The following is a 21,777-nucleotide window of genomic DNA, read 5'->3' as shown; positions in this document are numbered from 1 at the left end:
ACCAATCCTTCTAGATAGGCATGTACAAAACACACCTAGGTAACTACCAATCCTTCTAGATAGACCTGTATAAAACACACCTAGGTAACTACCAATCCTTCTAGATAGGCCTGTACAAAACAAACACACCTCTACGTAACTACCAATCCTTCTAGATAGACCTGTACAAAACACACCTAGGTAACTACCAATCCTTCTAGATAGGCCTGTACAAAACACACCTAGGTAACTACCAATCCATCTAGATAGGCCTGTACAAAACACACCTAGGTAACAACCAATCCTTCTAGATAGACCTGTACAAAACACACCTAGGTAACAACCAATCCTTCTAGATAGACCTGTATAAAACACACCTAGCTAACTACCAATCCTTCTAGATAGGCCTGTACAAAACAAACACACCTCTACGTAACTACCAATCCTTCTAGATAGACCTGTACAAAACACACCTAGGTAACTACCAATCCTTCTAGATAGGCCTGTACAAAACACACCTAGGTAACTACCAATCCTTCTAGATAGGCATGTACAAAACACACCTAGGTAACTACCAATCCTTCTAGATAGACCTGTATAAAACACACCTAGGTAACTACCAATCCTTCTAGATAGGCCTGTACAAAACAAACACACCTCTACGTAACTACCAATCCTTCTAGATAGGCCTGTACAAAACACACCTCTAGGTAACTACCAATCCTTCTAGATAGACCTGTACAAAACACACCTAGGTAACTACCAATCCTTCTAGATAGGCCTCTACAAAACACACCTAGGTAACTACCAATCCTTCTAGATATACCTGTACAAAACACACCTAGGTAACTACCAATCCTTCTAGATAGACCTGTACAAAACACACCTAGGTAACTACCAATCCTTCTAGATAGGCCTGTACAAAACACACCTCTAGGTAACTACCAATCCTTCTAGATAGACCTGTACAAAACACACCTAGGTAACTACCAATCCTTCTAGATAGGCATGTACAAAACACACCTAGGTAACTACCAATCCTTCTAGATAGACCTGTATAAAACACACCTAGGTAACTACCAATCCTTCTAGATAGGCCTGTACAAAACAAACACACCTCTACGTAACTACCAATCCTTCTAGATAGACCTGTACAAAACACACCTAGGTAACTACCAATCCTTCTAGATAGGCCTGTACAAAACAAACACACCTCTACGTAACTACCAATCCTTCTAGATAGGCCTGTACAAAACACACCTCTAGGTAACTACCAATCCTTCTAGATAGACCTGTACAAAACACACCTAGGTAACTACCAATCCTTCTGGATAGACCTGTACAAAACACACCTAGGTAACTACCAATCCTTCTAGATAGGCCTGAACAAAACACACCTAGGTAACTACCAATCCTTCTAGATATACCTGTACAAAACACACCTAGGTAACTACCAATCCTTCTAGATAGACCTGTACAAAACACACCTAGGTAACTACCAATCCTTCTAGATAGGCCTGCACAAAACACACCTAGGTAACTACCAATCCTTCTAGATAGGCCTGTCCAAAACACACCTAGGTAACTTCCAATCCTTTTAGATAGGCCTGTACAAAACACACCTAGGTAACTACCAATCCTTTTAGATAGGCCTGTTCAAAACACACCTAGGTAACTACCAATCCTTCTAGATATACCTGTACAAAACACACCTAGGTAACAACCAATCCTTCTAGATAGACCTGTACAAAACACACCTAGGTAACTAACAATCCTTCTAGATAGGCCTGTACAAAACACACCTCTAGGTAACTACCAATCCTTCTAGATAGACCTGTACAAAACACACCTAGGTAACTACCAATCCTTCTAGATAGGCCTGTACAAAACACACCTAGGTAACTACCAATCCTTCTAGATAGACCTGTATAAAACACACCTAGGTAACTACCAATCCTTCTAGATAGGCCTGTCAAAAAACAAACACACCTAGATCTACAAAACACACTAGGTAACTACCAATCCTTCTAGATAGACCTGTACAAAACACACCTAGGTAACTACCAATCCTTCTAGATAGGCCTGTACAAAACACACCTAGGTAACTACCAATCCATATATATAGGCCTGTACAAAACACACCTAGGTAACAACCAATCCTTCTAGATAGACCTGTACAAAACACACCTAGGTAACAACCAATCCTTCTAGATAGACCTGTATAAAACACACCTAGGTAACTACCAATCCTTCTAGATAGGCCTGTACAAAACAAACACACCTAGATCTGTACAAAACACACGTAACTACCAATCCTTCTAGATAGACCTGTACAAAACACACCTAGGTAACTACCAATCCTTCTAGATAGGCCTGTACAAAACACACCTAGGTAACTACCAATCCTTCTAGATAGGCCTGTACAAAACACACCTAGGTAACTACCAATCCTTCTAGATAGACCTGTATAAAACACACCTAGGTAACTACCAATCCTTCTAGATAGGCCTGTACAAAACAAACACACCTCTACGTAACTACCAATCCTTCTAGATAGGCCTGTACAAAACACACCTAGGTAACTACCAATCCTTCTAGATAGACCTGTACAAAACACACCTAGGTAACTACCAATCCTTCTAGATAGGCCTGTACAAAACACAAGGTAACTACAATCCTTCTAGATATACCTGTAACTAGGTAACTACCAATCCTTCTAGATAGACCTGTACAAAACACACCTAGGTAACTACCAATCCTTCTAGATAGGCCTGTACAAAACACACCTCTAGGTAACTACCAATCCTTCTAGATAGACCTGTACAAAACACACCTAGGTAACTACCAATCCTTCTAGATAGGCATGTACAAAACACACCTAGGTAACTACCAATCCTTCTAGATAGACCTGTTCAAAACACACCTAGGTAACTACCAATCCTTCTAGATAGGCCTGTACAAAACAAACACACCTCTACGTAACTACCAATCCTTCTAGATAGACCTGTACAAAACACACCTAGGTAACTACCAATCCTTCTAGATAGGCCTGTACAAAACAAACACACCTCTACGTAACTACCAATCCTTCTAGATAGGCCTGTACAAAACACACCTCTAGGTAACTACCAATCCTTCTAGATAGACCTGTACAAAACACACCTAGGTAACTACCAATCCTTCTAGATAGGCCTCTACAAAACACACCTAGGTAACTACCAATCCTTCTAGATAGACCTGTATAAAACACACCTAGGTAACTACCAATCCTTCTAGATATACCTGTACAAAACACACCTAGGTAACTACCAATCCTTCTAGATAGACCTGTACAAAACACACCTAGGTAACTACCAATCCTTCTAGATAGGCCTGTACAAAACACACCTCTAGGTAACTACCAATCCTTCTAGATAGACCTGTACAAAACACACCTAGGTAACTACCAATCCTTCTAGATAGGCATGTACAAAACACACCTAGGTAACTACCAATCCTTCTAGATAGACCTGTATAAAACACACCTAGGTAACTACCAATCCTTCTAGATAGGCCTGTACAAAACACACCTCTAGGTAACTACCAATCCTTCTAGATAGACCTGTACAAAACACACCTAGGTAACTACCAATCCTTCTAGATAGGCATGTACAAAACACACCTAGGTAACTACCAATCCTTCTAGATAGACCTGTACAAAACACACCTAGGTAACTACCAATCCATCTAGATAGGCCTGTACAAAACACACCTAGGTAACAACCAATCCTTCTAGATAGACCTGTACAAAACACACCTAGGTAACAACCAATCCTTCTAGATAGACCTGTATAAAACACACCTAGGTAACTACCAATCCTTCTAGATAGGCCTGTACAAAACAAACACACCTCTACGTAACTACCAATCCTTCTAGATAGACCTGTACAAAACACACCTAGGTAACTACCAATCCTTCTAGATAGGCCTGTCCAAAACACACCTAAGTAACTTCCAATCCTTTTAGATAGGCCTGTACAAAACACACCTAGGTATCTACCAATCCTTTTAGATAGGCCTGTTCAAAACACACCTAGGTAACTACCAATCCTTCTAGATAGACCTGTACAAAACACACCTAGGTAACTACCAATCCTTCTAGATAGACCTGTACAAAACACACCTAGGTAACTACCAATCCTTCTAGATAGGCCTGTACAAAACACACCTCTAGGTAACTACCAATCCTTCTAGATAGACCTGTACAAAACACACCTAGGTAACTACCAATCCTTCTAGATAGGCCTCTACAAAACACACCTAGGTAACTACCAATCCTTCTAGATAGACCTGTATAAAACACACCTAGGTATCTACCAATCCTTCTAGATAGGCCTGTACAAAACAAACACACCTCTACGTAACTACCAATCCTTCTAGATAGACCTGTACAAAACACACCTAGGTAACTACCAATCCTTCTAGATAGGCCTGTACAAAACACACCTAGGTAACTACCAATCCATCTAGATAGGCCTGTACAAAACACACCTAGTTAACAACCAATCCTTCTAGATAGACCTGTACAAAACACACCTAGGTAACTACCAATCCTTCTAGATAGACCTGTTCAAAACACACCTCTAGATAACTACCAATCCTTTTAGATAGACCTGTTCAAAACACATAGACCTGTTCAAAACACACCTCTAGGTAACTACCAATCCTTCTAGATAGGCCTCTACAAAACACACCTAGGTAACTACCAATCCTTCTAGATAGGCCTGTACAAAACACACCTAGGTAACTACCAATCCTTCTAGATAGACCTGTTCAAAACACACCTCTAGGTAACTACCAATCCTTCTAGATAGACCTGTACAAAACACATCTAGGTAACTACCAATCCTTCTAGATAGACCTGTACAAAACACACCTAGGTAACTACCAATCCTTCTAGATAGACCTGTTCAAAACAAATCAAATCAAATCAAATCAAATTTATTTATATAGCCCTTCGTACATCAGCTGATATCTCAAAGTGCTGTACAGAAACCCAGCCTAAAACCCCAAACAGCAAGCAATGCAGGTGTAGAAGCACGGTGGCTAGGAAAAACTCCCTAGAAAAGCCAAAACCTAGGAAGAAACCTAGAGAGGAACCAGGCTATGTGGGGTGGCCAGTCCTCTTCTGGCTGTGCCGGGTAGAGATTATAACAGAACATGGCCAAGATGTTCAAATGTTCATAAATGACCAGCATGGTCGAATAATAATAAGGCAGAACAGTTGAAACTGGAGCAGCAGCACGGCCAGGTGGACTGGGGACAGCAAGGAGTCATCATGTCAAGTAGTCCTGGGGCATGGTCCTAGGGCTCAGGTCAGTTGAAACTGGAGCAGCAGCACGGCCAGGTGGACTGGGGACAGCAAGGAGTCATCATGTCAGGTAGTCCTGGGGCATGGTCCTAGGGCTCAGGTCCTCCGAGAGAGAGAAGGAGAGAATTAGAGAACGCACACTTAGATTCACACAGGACACCGAATTGGACAGGAGAAGTACTCCAGATATAACAAACTAACCCCAGCCCCCCGACACATAAACTACTGCAGCATAAATACTGGAGGCTGAGACAGGAGGGGTCAGGAGACACTGTGACCCCACCCGAGGACACCCCCGGACAGGGCCAAACAGGAAGGATATAACCCCACCCACTTTGCCAAAGCACAGCCCCCACACCACTGGAGGGATATCTTCAACCACCAACTTACCATCCTGAGACAAAGCTGAGTATAGCCCGCAAAGATCTCCGCCACGGCACAACCCAAGGGGGGGGCGCCAACCCAGACAGGATGACCACATCAGTGAATCAACCCACTCAGGTGACGCACCCCCTCCAGGGACGGCATGAGAGAGCCCCAGCAAGCCAGTGACTCAGCCCCTGTAATAGGGTTAGAGGCAGAGAATCCCAGTGGAAAGAGGGGAACCGGCCAGGCAGAGACAGCAAGGGTGGTTCGTTGCTCCAGAGCCTTTCCGTTCACCTTCCCACTCCTGGGCCAGACTACATCCTCAATCATATGACCCACTGAAGAGATGAGTCTTCAGTAAAGACTTAAAGGTTGAGACCGAGTTTGCGTCTCTGACATGGGTAGGCAGACCGTTCCATAAAAATGGAGCTCTATAGGAGAAAGCCCTGCCTCCAGCTGTTTGCTTAGAAATTCTAGGGACAATTAGGAGGCCTGCGTCTTGTGACCGTAGCGTACCAACGTGTAGGTATGTACGGCAGGACCAAATCAGAGAGATAGGTAGGAGCAAGCCCATGCAATGCTTTGTAGGTTAGCAGTAAAACCTTGAAATCAGCCCTTGCTTTGACAGGAAGCCAGTGTAGGGAGGCTAGCACTGGAGTAATATGATCAAATTTTTGGTTCTAGTCAGGATTCTAGCAGCCGTATTTAGCACTAACTGAAGTTTATTTAGTGCTTTATCCGGGTAGCCGGAAAGTAGAGCATTGCAGTAGTCTAACCTAGAAGTGACAAAAGCATGGATTAATTTTTCTGCATCATTTTTGGACAGAAAGTTTCTGATTTTTGCAATGTTACGTAGATGGAAAAAAGCTGTCCTTGAAATGGTCTTGATATGTTCTTCAAAAGAGAGATCAGGGTCCAGAGTAACGCCGAGGTCCTTCACAGTTTTATTTGAGATGACTGTACAACCATTAAGATTAATTGTCAGATTCAACAGAAGATCTCTTTGTTTCTTGGGACCTAGAACAAGCATCTCTGTTTTATCCGAGTTTAAAAGTAGAAAGGAGGCTGAGACAGGAGGGGTAGGTAACTACCAATCCTTCTAGATAGACTTGTACAAAACACACCTAGGTAACTACCAATCCTTCTAGATAGACCTGTTCAAAAAAACACACCTAGGTAACTACCAATCCTTCTAGATAGACCTGTTCAAAACACACCTAGGTAACTACCAATCCTTCTAGAAAGACCTGTTCAAAACACACCTAGGTAACTACCAATCCTTCTAGATAGGCCTGTTCAAAACACACCTAGGTAACTACCAATCCTTCTAGATCGGCCTGTACAAAACACACCTAGGTAACTACCAATCCTTCTAGATCGGCCTGTACAAAACACACCTAGGTAACTACCAATCCTTCTAGATAGGCCTGTCCAAAACACACCTAGGTAACTTCCAATCCTTTTAGATAGGCCTGTACAAAACACACCTAGGTATCTATCAATCCTTTTAGATAGGCCTGTTCAAAACACACCTAGGTAACTACCAATCCTTCTAGATATACCTGTTCAAAACACACCTAGGTAACTACCAATCCTTCTGGATTGGCCTGTTCAAAACACACATAGGTAACTACCAATCCTTTTAGATAGGTCTGTACAAAACACACCTAGGTAACTACCAATCCTTCTGGATAGACCTGTACAAAACACACCTAGGTAACTACCAATCCTTCTAGATAGGCCTGAACAAAACACACCTAGGTAACTACCAATCCTTCTAGATCGGCCTGTACAAAACACACCTAGGTAACTACCAATCCTTCTAGATAGGCCTGTACAATACACACCTAGGTAACTACCAATCCTTCTAGATAGGCCTGTACAAAACAGACATAGGTAACCACCAATCTTTCTAGATCGGCCTGTACAAAACACACCTAGGTAACTACCAATCCTTCTAGATAGGCCTGTTCAAAATACACCTAGGTAACTACCAATCCTTCTAGATAGACCTGTTCAAAACACACCTCTAGGTAACTACCAATCCTTCTAGATAGGCCTGTTCAAAACACACCTAGGTAACTACCAATCCTTCTAGATAGACCTGTTCAAAACACACCTAGGTAACTACCAATCCTTCTAGATAGACCTGTTCAAAACACACCTAGGTAACTACCAATCTTTCTAGATAGACCTGTTCAAAATACACCTCTAGGTAACTACCAATCCTTCTAGATAGGCCTGTACAAAACACACCTAGGTAACTAGCAATCCTTCTAGATATACCTGTTCAAAACACACCTCTAGGTAACTACCAATGCTTCTGGATTGGCCTGTTCAAAACACACATAGGTAACTACCAATCCTTCTAGATAGACCTGTTCAAAACACATCTAGGTAACTACCAATCCTTCTAGATAGACCTGTTCAAAACACATCTAGGTAACTACAAATCCTTCTAGATAGGCCTGTTCAAAACACACCTAGGTAACTACCAATCCTTCTAGATAGGCCTGTACAATACACACCTAGGTAACTAAGAATCCTTCTAGATAGGCCTGTTCAAAACACACCTAGGTAACTACCAATCCTTCTAGATAGGCCTGTACAAAACAGACATAGGTAACCACCAATCTTTCTAGATATACCTGTTCAAAACACACCTAGGTAACTACCAATCCTTCTGGATTGGCCTGTTCAAAACACACATAGGTAACTACCAATCCTTTTAGATAGGTCTGTACAAAACACACCTAGGTAACTACCAATCCTTCTGGATAGACCTGTACAAAACACACCTAGGTAACTACCAATCCTTCTAGATAGGCCTGAACAAAACACACCTAGGTAACTACCAATCCTTCTAGATCGGCCTGTACAAAACACACCTAGGTAACTACCAATCCTTCTAGATAGGCCTGTCCAAAACACACCTAAGTAACTTCCAATCCTTTTAGATAGGCCTGTACAAAACAGACATAGGTAACCACCAATCTTTCTAGATCGGCCTGTACAAAACACACCTAGGTAACTACCAATCCTTCTAGATAGGCCTGTTCAAAACACACCTAGGTAACTACCAATCCTTCTAGATAGACCTGTTCAAAACACACCTCTAGGTAACTACCAATCCTTCTAGATAGGCCTGTTCAAAACACACCTAGGTAACTACCAATCCTTCTAGATAGACCTGTTCAAAACACACCTAGGTAACTACCAATCCTTCTAGATAGACCTGTTCAAAACACACCTAGGTAACTAAGAATCCTTCTAGATAGGCCTGTTCAAAACACACCTAGGTAACTACCAATCCTTCTAGATAGGCCTGTACAAAACAGACATAGGTAACTACCAATCTTTCTAGATCGGCCTGTACAAAACACACCTAGGTAACTACCAATCCTTCTAGATTGGCCTGTACGAAACACACATAGGTAACTACCAATCCTTCTAGATAGGCCTTTACAACACACACCTAGAAACAATCCTTCTAGGTAGGCATGTACAAAACACACCTAGGTGATTATCAATCCTTCTAGGTAGGCCTGTACAAAACACACCTAGGTAACTACCAATCCTTCTAGATAGGCCTGTTCAAAACACACCTTCGTAACTACATATCCTTCTAGATGGGCCTGTACAAAACACATCTAGGTAACTACCAAATCCTTCTAGCTAGGCCTGTACAAAACACATCTAGTTATCTACCAATCCTTCTGGATTGATTTGTACAAAACACACCTAGTTAACTACATATCCTTCTTGGTAATCCTGTACAAAACACACCTAGGTAACTAGCAATCCTTCTAGATATACCTGTTCAAAACACACCTGGTTAACTACCAATCCTTCTAGATAGACCTGTTCAAAACACATCTAGGTAACTACCAGTCCTTCTAGATAGGCCTGTTCAAAACACACCTAGGTAACTACCAATCCTTCTAGGTAGGCCTGTACAAAACACACCTAGGTAACTACCAATCCTTCTAGATAGGCCTGTTCAAAACACACCTAGGTATATACCAATCCTTCTAGATATACCTGTTCAAAACACACCTAGGTAACTACCAATCCTTCTGGATTGGCCTGTTCAAAACACACATAGGTAACTACCAATCCTTTTAGATAGGTCTGTACAAAACACACCTAGGTAACTACCAATCCATCTGGATAGACCTGTACAAAACACACCTAGGTAACTACCAATCCTTCTAGATAGGCCTGAACAAAACACACCTAGGTAACTACCAATCCTTCTAGATCGGCCTGTACAAAACACACCTAGGTAACTACCAATCCTTCTAGATAGGTCTGAACAAAACACACCTAGGTAACTACCAATCCTTCTAGATCGGCCTGTACAAAACACACCTAGGTAACTACCAATCCTTCTAGAAACAAAACACACCTAGGTAACTACCAATCCTTCTAGATCGGCCTGTACAAAACACACCTAGGTAACTACCAATCCTTCTAGATAGGCCTGTCCAAAACACACCTAGGTAACTTCCAATCCTTTTAGATAGGCCTGTACAAAACACACCTAGGTATCTACCAATCCTTTTAGATAGGCCTGTTCAAAACACACCTAGGTAACTACCAATCCTTCTAGATAGGCCTTTACAACACACACCTAGAAACAATCCCTCTAGGTAGGCCTGTACAAAACACACCTAGGTAATTACCAATCCTTCTAGGTAGGCCTGTACAAAATACACCTAGGTAACTACCAATCTTTCTAGATAGGCCTGTTCAAAACACACCTTGGTAACTACATATCCTTCTAGATTGGCCTGTACGAAACGCACATAGGTAACTACCAATCCTTCTAGATAGGCCTTTACAACACACACCTAGAAACAATCCTTCTAGGTAGGCATGTACAAAACACACCTAGGTAACTACCAATCCTTCTAGATAGGCCTGTTCAAAACACACCTAGGTATATACCAATCCTTCTAGATATACCTGTTCAAAACACACCTAGGTAACTACCAATCCTTCTGGATTGGCCTGTTCAAAACACACATAGGTAACTACCAATCCTTTTAGATAGGTCTGTACAAAACACACCTAGGGAACTACCAATCCATCTGGATAGACCTGTACAAAACACACCTAGGTAACTACCAATCCTTCTAGATAGGCCTGAACAAAACACACCTAGGTAACTACCAATCCTTCTAGATCGGCCTGTACAAAACACACCTAGGTAACTACCAATCCTTCTAGATAGGCCTGAACAAAACACACCTAGGTAACTACCAATCCTTCTAGATCGGCCTGTACAAAACACACCTAGGTAACTACCAATCCTTCTAGATCGGCCTGTACAAAACACACCTAGGTAACTACCAATCCTTCTAGATCGGCCTGTACAAAACACACCTAGGTAACTACCAATCCTTCTAGATAGGCCTGTCCAAAACACACCTAGGTAACTTCCAATCCTTTTAGATAGGCCTGTACAAAACACACCTAGGTATCTACCAATCCTTTTAGATAGGCCTGTTCAAAACACACCTAGGTAACTACCAATCCTTCTAGATAGGCCTTTACAACACACACCTAGAAACAATCCCTCTAGGTAGGCCTGTACAAAACACACCTAAGTAATTACCAATCCTTCTAGGTAGGCCTGTACAAAATACACCTAGGTAACTACCAATCTTTCTAGATAGGCCTGTTCAAAACACACCTTGGTAACTACATATCCTTCTAGATTGGCCTGTACGAAACACACATAGGTAACTACCAATCCTTCTAGATAGGCCTGAACAAAACACACCTAGGTAACTACCAATCCTTCTAGATCGGCCTGTACAAAACACACCTAGGTAACTACCAATCCTTCTAGATAGGCCTGAACAAAACACACCTAGGTAACTACCAATCCTTCTAGATCGGCCTGTACAAAACACACCTAGGTAACTACCAATCCTTCTAGATCGGCCTGTACAAAACACACCTAGGTAACTACCAATCCTTCTAGATCGGCCTGTACAAAACACACCTAGGTAACTACCAATCCTTCTAGATAGGCCTGTCCAAAACACACCTAGGTAACTTCCAATCCTTTTAGATAGGCCTGTACAAAACACACCTAGGTATCTACCAATCCTTTTAGATAGGCCTGTTCAAAACACACCTAGGTAACTACCAATCCTTCTAGATAGGCCTTTACAACACACACCTAGAAACAATCCCTCTAGGTAGGCCTGTACAAAAAACACCTAGGTAATTACCAATCCTTCTAGGTAGGCCTGTACAAAATACACCTAGGTAACTACCAATCTTTCTAGATAGGCCTGTTCAAAACACACCTTGGTAACTACATATCCTTCTAGATTGGCCTGTACGAAACACACATAGGTAACTACCAATCCTTCTAGATAGGCCTTTACAACACACACCTAGAAACAATCCTTCTAGGTAGGTATGTACAAAACACACCTAGGTGATTATCAATCCTTCTAGGTAGGCCTGTACAAAACACACCTAGGTAACTACCAATCCTTCTAGATAGGCCTGTTCAAAACACACCTTGGTAACTACATATCCTTCTAGATGGGCCTGTACAAAACACATCTAGGTAACTACCAAATCCTTCTAGCTAGGCCTGTACAAAACACATCTAGTTATCTACCAATCCTTCTGGATTGGCCTGTACAAAACACACCTAGTTAACTACATATCCTTCTTGGTAATCCTGTACAAAACACACCTAGGTAACTAGCAATCCTTCTAGATATACCTGTTCAAAACACACCTAGTTAACTACCAATCCTTCTGGATTGGCCTGTTCAAAACACACATAGGTAACTACCAATCCTTCTAGATAGACCTGTTCAAAACACACCTAGGTAACTACCAATCCTTCTAGGTAGGCCTGTACAAAACACACCTAGGTAACTACCAATCCTTCTAGATAGGCCTGTTCAAAACACACCTAGGTAACTACCAATCCTTCTGGATTGGCCTGTTCAAAACACACATAGGTAACTACCAATCCTTTTAGATAGGTCTGTACAAAACACACCTAGGTAACTACCAATCCATCTGGATAGACCTGTACAAAACACACCTAGGTAACTACCAATCCTTCTAGATAGGCCTGAACAAAACACACCTAGGTAACTACCAATCCTTCTAGATCGGCCTGTACAAAACACACCTAGGTAACTACCAATCCTTCTAGATCGGCCTGTACAAAACACACCTAGGTATCTACCAATCCTTTTAGATAGGCCTGTTCAAAACACACCTAGGTAACTACCAATCCTTCTAGATAGGCCTTTACAACACACACCTAGAAACAATCCTTCTAGGTAGGCCTGTACAAAACACACCTAGGTAACTACCAATCTTTCTAGATAGGCCTGTTCAAAACACACCTTGGTAACTACATATCCTTCTTGGTAGGCCTGTACAAAACACACCTAGGTAACTACCAATCCTTCTAGATATACCTGTTCAAAACACACCTAGGTAACTACCAATCCTTCTAGATAGACCTGTACAAAACACACCTAGGTAACTACCAATCCTTCTAGATAGGCCTTTACAACACACACCTAGAAACAATCCTTCTAGGTAGGTCTGTACAAAACCCACCTAGGTATCTACCAGTCCTTCTGGATTGGCCTGTACGAAACACACCTTGTTATCTACCAATCCTTCTAGATAGGCCTGTACAAAACACACCTACACTTTTATCGTAAAATTGTTCCAAAATGGTTCTTCGGCTGTCACCATGGGAGAACTCTGGTAACAGCCGATTAGCCATTTTAGGTTCTAGATAGAATCTTTTTCTGTAAGTGTGTAGGTAACTACATGACTAACAACAGACCCTGTTGCAGGTCAGTGGAAGTGGCGTGACCAAACACTGCTGGACTACATTAACTGGGCAGAGGGACAGCCTCAGGACTCTTCCTATATCTATGGATATATGCTATCCTCCGATGGGACCTGGAGCACTTCCCCCATGTGGGATGATAAACCATACATCTGCAAGAAGCCCAAAGGTGAGACAGACCATACATCTGTAGGAAAGACAAGGTTGAGACAGACCATACATCTGTAGGAAAGACAAGGTTGAGACAGACCATACATCTGTAGGAAAGACGAGGTTAAGACAGACCATACATCTGTAGGAAAGACGACTTTTGAGTAATTTCCTCACCATCTTAAATAATTATGCCCCGTTCAAAAAATTTAGAACTAAGAACAGATATTGCCCTTGGTTCACTCCAGACCTGACTGCCATCGACCAGCACAAAAACATCCTGTGGCGAACTGCACTCGCATCGAATAGTCCCCGCAATATGCAACTATTACGGGAAGTCGGGAACCAAGACACGCAGTCAGTCAGGAAAGCAACGACTGGCTTTTCAAACAGAAATTTGCATCCTGTAGCTCTAACTCCAAAAAAGTCCATGGAGAATAAGAGCACCTCCTCCCAACTACCCACTGCACTGAGGCTAGGTAACACTGTCACCATCGATAAATCCACGATAATGTAGAATTTCAATAACCATTTCTCACCGGCTGGTCTTGTTTGTCCTCCTGGCTACCCGGTCAACAGCTCCACACCCCCCGCAGCTACTTGGCCAATTAACCACTCTGTCGATTAACCACTCTGTCAATTAACCACTGCCCTCCTTCCTTCCAAATCCAGATAGCAGATGTTCTGAGAACTGCAAAACCTGGACCCATACAAATCAGCTGGGCAAGACAATCTGGACCCTTTCTTTCTAAAATTATCCGCCGCCATTGTTGCAACAACTATAACAGTCTGTTCAAACTTTCTTTCGTATCATCCGAGATCCCTAATGAATGAAAAGCTGCTGCGGTCATCCCACTCTTCAAAGGGGGTGACACTCTAGACCCAAACTGTTACAGACCGATATCCATCCTTCCCTGCCTTTCAAAAGTCTTCAAAAGCCAAGTCAATAAACAGATCACTGACAATTTCGAATCCCACCGTACCTTCTTTGCTGTGCAATCCTGTTTTCAAGCTGGTCATGGGTGCACCTCGGCCACGCTCAAAGTACTAAGCAATATCATAACCGCCATCGATAAAAGACAGTACTGTGCAGCCGTCTTCATCGACCTGGCCAAGATATTCGACTCTGTCAATCACCGTATTCTTATTGGCAGACTCAACAGCCTTGGTTTCTCAAATGACTGCCTCGCCTAGGTGTGTTTTGTTCACCAACTACTTCTCAGACAGCGTTCAGTGTGTCAAATCGGAGGGCCTGTTGTCTGGACCTCTGGCAGTCTCTATGGGGCTACCACAGGGTTAAATTCTCAGGCCAACTCTTTTCTCTGTATACATCAACGATGTCGCTTTTGCTGCTGGTGATTCCCTGATCTACCTCTAAGCAGACAACACCATTCTGTACACATCTGGCCCTTCTTTGGACACTGTGTTAACAAACCTCCAAATGACCTTCAACGCCATACAACACTCCTTCCGTGGCCTCCAACTGCTCTTAAATGCAAGTAAAACGAAATGCATGCTCTTCCACCGATCGCTGCCCACACCTGCCCACCCGACTAGCATCACTACTCTGGATGGTTCTTGACTTAGAATATGTGGACAACTACAAATACCTAGGTGTCTGGTTAGACTGCAAACTCTCCTTCCAGACTCACATTAAGCATCTCCAATCCAAAATTAAATCTATAATCGGCATCCTATTTCGCAACAAAGCCTCCTTCACTCACGGCACCAAACATACCCTCTTCAAACTGAATATCCTACCGATCCTCGACTTCGGCGATGTCATTTACAAAATAGCTTCTTACACTCTACTCAGCAAACTGGATGCAGTCTATCACAGTGCCATCCGTTTTGTCACCAAATACTCTTATAACACCCACCACTGCGACCTGTATGCTCTAGTCGGCTGGCCCTCGCTACATATTCGTCGCCAGACACACTGGCTCCAGGTCATCTATAAGTTGATGCTAGGTAATGTTCTGCCTTATCTCAGCTCACTGGTCACGATAACAACACCCACCCGTAGCATGCACTCTAGCAGGTATATCTCACTTGCCATCCCCAAAGCCAACGTCCTTTGGCCGCCTTTCCTTCCAGTTCTCTGCTGCCAATGACTGGAACAAATTGCAAAAATCCCTGAAGCTGGAGACTTATATTTCCCTCACTATAACTTTAAACATCAGCTATCTGAGCAGTTTACCAATCGCTGCAGCTGTACATAGCCCATCTGTAAATAGCCCACCCAATCTACCTACCTGATCCCCATATTGTTTTTATTTACTTTTCTGCTCTTTTGCACACCAGTATTTCAACTTGCACATCATCATCTGCTCATCTATCACTCCAGTGCTAACTTGCTAAAGTGTAATTACTTCACTACTATGGGCTTTTTTTTGTTGCCGTACCTCCTCACGCCATTTGCACACACTGTATATAGACTTTCCTTTTTTTCTATTGTGTTTTTGGCTGTGCCCTTGTTTATCCCATGTGTAGCTCTGTGTTGTTTGTGTCGCACTGCTTTGCTTTACCTTGGCCAGGTCGCAGTTGTTAATGAGAACTTGTTCTCAATTAGTTTACCTGGTTAAATAAGGGTGAAATAAAAAATAAAAAATAAATAGACAGCGTTGGACCTCTTAATAAAACCTTGTTATTAATCCTCTCTGTTCCACCTCCAGTTCTACCAGAAACACCACCAACACATGGTGAGTCATGAATGAATGAGCCAATCAATCATCCAACCCATCATTCATCCTTCAATCAACTAATCAATCAATCAGTCAATGAATGATCAGTCTATTACCACTCTGTCAATGAACCACTCTGTCAATGAACCACTCTGTCGATAAACCACTCTGTCGATAAACCACTCTGTCGATAAACCACTCTGTCGATGAACCACTCTGTCGATGAACCACTCTGTCGATGAACCACTCTGTCGATGAACCACTCTGTCGATGAACCACTCTGTCGATTAACCACTAGGTCGATTAACCACTCTGTCATTTAACCACTCTGTCGATTAACCACTCTGTCGATTAACCACTCTGTCGATTAACCACTCTGTCGATTAACCACTCTGTCAATTAACCAATCAGTCATATCGGTCAACCCATAGACATACTGTAATATTTATTCCTGTGATCCTGCAGTGTCTCTGAAGGCAGGTCAGAGGCGTGTGTATTCAGGCCTGGCAGTGGTGGTGGTATTGGCTACCATGTGTCTGATGGGCTTCACAGCCTTAATGCTCTACAAGAAGACCGGCCGTCTCCTGCCCTCCTTCACCAACCCCCTGGTCTTCAGCGCAGGCCGGAGTACCTTCGACAACCCCCTCTACACGGAGCCCGTCACCGAGGTTGACCCCAGCATGGTGGACACTAGCCAGCTGGTTAACCATATGGAGGCTCAGCCAATGATCACTTTGTGATTGGAGAGAGTCCGGGGGGGGTCCAGGGGGAGTCCAGGGGAGTCCAGGGGGAGTCCAGGGGGAGTCAAGGGGGGAGGAAGGTTAAAGTCCAACCCAGGCTCGGCAAAGTCATATTTACATGCACAAGCTTTTGAAATAATCAACAAATTCATTGGACCAGCGCTATTGCTAACTAGTTTCGCTGATGTTTCGAATTTTTGCCCATTTATGCAAAGACTTCTGGGATATTAGAATCCTCATGTCTCGACCTTCACATATTGCACCGAGGAATCAGGGGATGTGCGGTGAGGTCTGTGGCCGGTTAGGCACTTTCTTTGACCAGCTGCAGTAACTCTCTCGCATTGGGGACAGTGTGTGTCAGGTCATGCTGGAACAAGAAGCTGAGAAGCTGTCTAGGTGATCATTCTTAAAGGGATGCGTCGGGATTTTGGCAATGATTGATACCATTTTTTTGTCCCTATGTCCAGTATGAAGGAAGTTAGAGGTAGTTTCGCGAGCCAATGCTAACTAGAATTAGCGCAATGACAGTAAGTCTATGTTTATCTGCTATCTGGAAGGATTGGTCATTGCATTAATGCATGCTAGCAGATACCCATAGACTTCCAGTCTTTTAGTTTAGTTTATTAATTCGACCATTTTAAAAAACAAGCACATATAAAACTTGAAAAAGCCATAAATGCATGAATAAAATCATGTAGGATAACACACAATAAAGTCTGGGACTTATTTCCATCGATGGATAGATAGACAAGATCGAACACGATCAAACACAGGCAGTGAAATGATAAAACAAAACCAGAGAAGAAGAACATCTATCTCATCATTGGAAGGTAGTCAAACCTGGCTGTCATCTGAACATTGAGATTGTCCAGTACGTTGTAGTATATTCTTCCCGTTTCTACAGTAAGATCAGCTGTTTACTACGAGTTGAACATTCTGCCAGGCCCAGTTCAATGCACTTCTGTTTGAATCTGATGGATTCTCTTTAAATGTAACATGTTTCAAGTTAAACTGTAGTTTGTTTGTATCCTGTTTAGTGAATGATTACCGAGAGTGTTAATGGAGTTTAGGTCATGAAACTGTGTGTTTGCTAGTTTAAAAACCATGACCTAATCATATAAGAGGAAATGGCCTAGGATCAAAGAGCAGGGTCAAGCCCAGGACGGGTTGTGATTCTGACATCTAGCTAAACAAAGAGACCATGGACATTCTACATGGGAATGGAGGGAAACTCATTGGGGTCATAAAATGCTGGTGAGGTGCCACCTTCAAGAGGGTGGTGACCAAAAGGAGGGAAGAGTATATGATGTGTTGTGAGCTTTCTACATGTATGCACTGACTGTATCCTTGGTATTAAACACTTGAAACTTCACTGGACCGTTTGGTCTCAATTCCTTATTGCAGAGAGGTTGCAATAAAATTTTCCTTCTGAACAAGTCGCTGATAGAAAGTATCTTGTCTCTGCCGTTCTAGGTTTCATTGTTACATTTCATTGTTGCTGGTGGGTCCAATATTGGGTAGGGAGCACCCCACTACCGGGCCATGTCAATGGGGGCCAGGAGGTTTTCGAAAAATCTTCAGAAAAAAAGAGTCCCAACTTCTCAGAAATCACATGTTTGGTCGTGCGCCTGGTGATTAAACGCGTTACTAGGCGTGGATTTAAAAAATGCTTTTAAATGCAATTAGGGGGGTGTAGTGGGTCCAACACTGGGTAGGGAGCACCCCAAACCTGGGGTAAGTCAATATGGGGCGCCCCTGGTTATTTTTGGAGGTTTTGAGAAAATCTTCAAAAATCAGACTATGTTTGGCTGTGCACCTGGTCTCGAGAGCCAGGCGCACGATAACTGACAACTGCGAGCAGACTAGTGGCACCGTAGGTCCCAGAGTGGTCAGACTGGTGGTACCGTAGGTCCCAGAGTGGTCAGACTGGTGGCAGGTCCCAGAGTGGTCAGACTGGTGGCAGGTCCCAGAGAGGTCAGACTGGTGGCACCATAGGTCCCAGAGTGGTCAGACTGGTGGTACCATTGGTCCCAGAGTGGTCAGACTGGTGGCAGGTCCCAGAGTGGTAAGACTGGTGGCAGGTCCCAGAGTGGTAAGACTGGTGGCAGGTCCCAGAGTGGTAAGACTGGTGGCAGGTCCCAGAGTGGTCAGACAGGTGGCAGGTCCCAGAGTGGTCAGACAGGTGGTACCGTAGGTCCCAGAGTGGTCAGACTGGTGGCAGGTCCCAGAGTGGTCAGACAGGTGGCAGGTCCCAGAGTGGTCAGACAGGTGGCACCGTAGGTCCCAGAGTGGTCAGACTGGTGGCAGGTCCCAGAGTGGTCAGACTGGTGGCACCGTAGGTCCCAGAGTGGTCAGACTGGTGGTACCGTAGGTCCCAGAGTGGTCAGACTGGTGGCAGGTCCCAGAGTGGTCAGACTGGTGGCACCGTAGGTCCCAGAGTGGTCAGACAGGTGGCAGGTCCCAGAGCGGTCAGACTGGTGGCACCATAGGTCCCAGAGCGGTCAGACTGGTGGCACCATAGGTCCCAGAGCGGTCAGACTGGTGGCAGGTCCCAGAGTGGTCAGACTGGTGGCACCATAGGTCCCAGAGCGGTCAGACAGGTGGCAGGTCCCAGAGCGGTCAGACTGGTGGCAGGTCCCAGAGTGGTCAGACAGGTGGCACCGTAGGTCCCAGAGTGGTCAGACAGGTGGCAGGTCCCAGAGCGGTCAGGCTGGTGGCACCGCAGATCCCAGAGAGGTCAGACTGGTGGTACCGTAGGTCCCAGAGAGGTCAGACTGGTGGTACCGTAGGTCCCAGAGAGGTCAGACTGGTGGCACCGTAGGTCCCAGAGAGGTCAGACTGGTGGCACCGTAGGTCCCAGAGAGGTCAGACTGGTGGCACCGTAGGTCCCAGAGTGGTCAGACTGGTGGTACCGTAGGTCCCAGAGAGGTCAGACTGGTGGCACCGTAGGTCCCAGAGAGGTCAGACTGGTGGCACCGTAGGTCCCAGAGTGGTCAGACTGGTGGTACCTTGGGTCCCAGAGAGGTCAGACTGGTGGCACCGTAGGTCCCAGAGAGGTCAGACTAGTGGCACCATAGGTCCCAGAGTGGTCAGACTGGTGGCAGGTCCCAGAGCGGTCAGACTGGTGGCACCGTAGGTCCCAGAGCGGTCAGACTGGTGGCAGGTCCCAGAGTGGTCAGACTGGTGGCAGGTCCCAGAGCAGTCAGACTGGTGGCAGGTCCCAGAGCAGTCAGACTGGTGGCACCATAGGTCCCAGAGCAGTCAGACTGGTGGCACCGTAGGTCCCAGAGCAGTCAGACTGGTGGCACCGTAGGTCCCAGAGCAGTCAGACTGGTGGCACCGTAGGTCCCAGAGCAGTCAGACTGGTGGCACCATAGGTCCCAGAGTGGTCAGACTGGTGGCAGGTCCCAGAGCGGTCAGACTGGTGGCACCATAGGTCCCAGAGTGGTCAGACTAGGTCCCAGAGTGGTCAGACTGGTGGCACCATAGGTCCCAGAGTGGTCAGACTGGTGGCAGGTCCCAGAGCGGTCAGACTGGTGGCACCATAGGTCCCAGAGTGGTCAGACTGGTGGCACCATAGGTCCCAGAGTGGTCAGACTGGTGGCAGGTCCCAGAGTGGTCAGACTGGTGGCAGGTCCCAGAGTGGTCAGACTGGTGGCTGGTCCCAGAGTGGTCAGACTGGTGGCAGGTCCCAGAGTGGTCAGACTGGTGGCAGGTCCCAGAGTGGTCAGACTGGTGGCACCAGGTCCCAGAGTGGTCAGACTGGTGGCACCGTAGGTCCCAGAGTGGTCAGACTGGTGGCAGGTCCCAGAGTGGTCAGACTGGTGGCACCGTAGGTCCCAGAGTGGTCAGACTGGTGGCACCGTAGGTCCCAGAGCGGTCAGACTGGTGGCAGGTCCCAGAGCAGGTCCCAGAGTGGTCAGACTGGTGGCAGGTCCCAGAGTGGTCAGACTGGTGGCAGGTCCCAGAGAGGTCAGACTGGTGGCACCATAGGTCCCAGAGTGGTCAGACTGGTGGTACTATAGGTCCCAGAGCGGTCAGACTGGTGGCAGGTCCCAGAGCAGTCAGACTGGTGGCAGGTCCCAGAGTGTTCAGACTGGTGGCACCGTAGGTCCCAGAGTGGTCAGACTGGTGGTACCTTGGGTCCCAGAGAGGTCAGACTGGTGGCACCGTAGGTCCCAGAGAGGTCAGACTAGTGGCACCATAGGTCCCAGAGTGGTCAGACTGGTGGCAGGTCCCAGAGCGGTCAGACTGGTGGCACCATCTGTCCCGGAGCAATTTTTACCACCTGGGGACCAGAGTTTTTTCTTATCTGTTAACCTAACCAGAAGATCTCTGTCCTTATAAAGTACGGCAGTGATTAATCAGTTTTAAAAAGGTTTTGTAAGGGCTATGATTTTTACTAGTCAGGTCACATGGTTTTACCAAACTGAACAAATACTCCTGGTCATGGGGGGATGAAAAACCTGTCAAACCTGGCAACCAGGTTCATATGAATTATATTTAGACTAGATAAGACTAGACGCAGACACAGAGACAACTGATAGACCGTAACGGCCGTCGTGAGTTGAAGAAGGTGAGGACCAAGGTGCAGCGTGGTAAGTGTTCATGATTTTTAATATAATCAAAACTGAACGCTAAACAAAATAACAA

The 21,777-nt window shown here is 44.8% G+C and overlaps 1 pseudogene; it reads left to right on the top strand.

Annotated features, from left to right (window-relative positions):
* LOC135532917 (macrophage mannose receptor 1-like) overlaps window positions 1-17,154 on the top strand; it is a 51,903-nt pseudogene extending 34,749 nt beyond the window's left edge.
* The last annotated feature ends 4,623 nt before the right edge of the window (window positions 17,155-21,777 follow it).

Source organism: Oncorhynchus masou, unplaced genomic scaffold (genome assembly GCF_036934945.1).
Source record: "Oncorhynchus masou masou isolate Uvic2021 unplaced genomic scaffold, UVic_Omas_1.1 unplaced_scaffold_2109, whole genome shotgun sequence".
NCBI lineage: Eukaryota > Metazoa > Chordata > Actinopteri > Salmoniformes > Salmonidae > Oncorhynchus > Oncorhynchus masou.
Note: the sequence above shows the minus strand (reverse complement) of the source record. Positions and strands in the feature narration are given on the sequence as shown.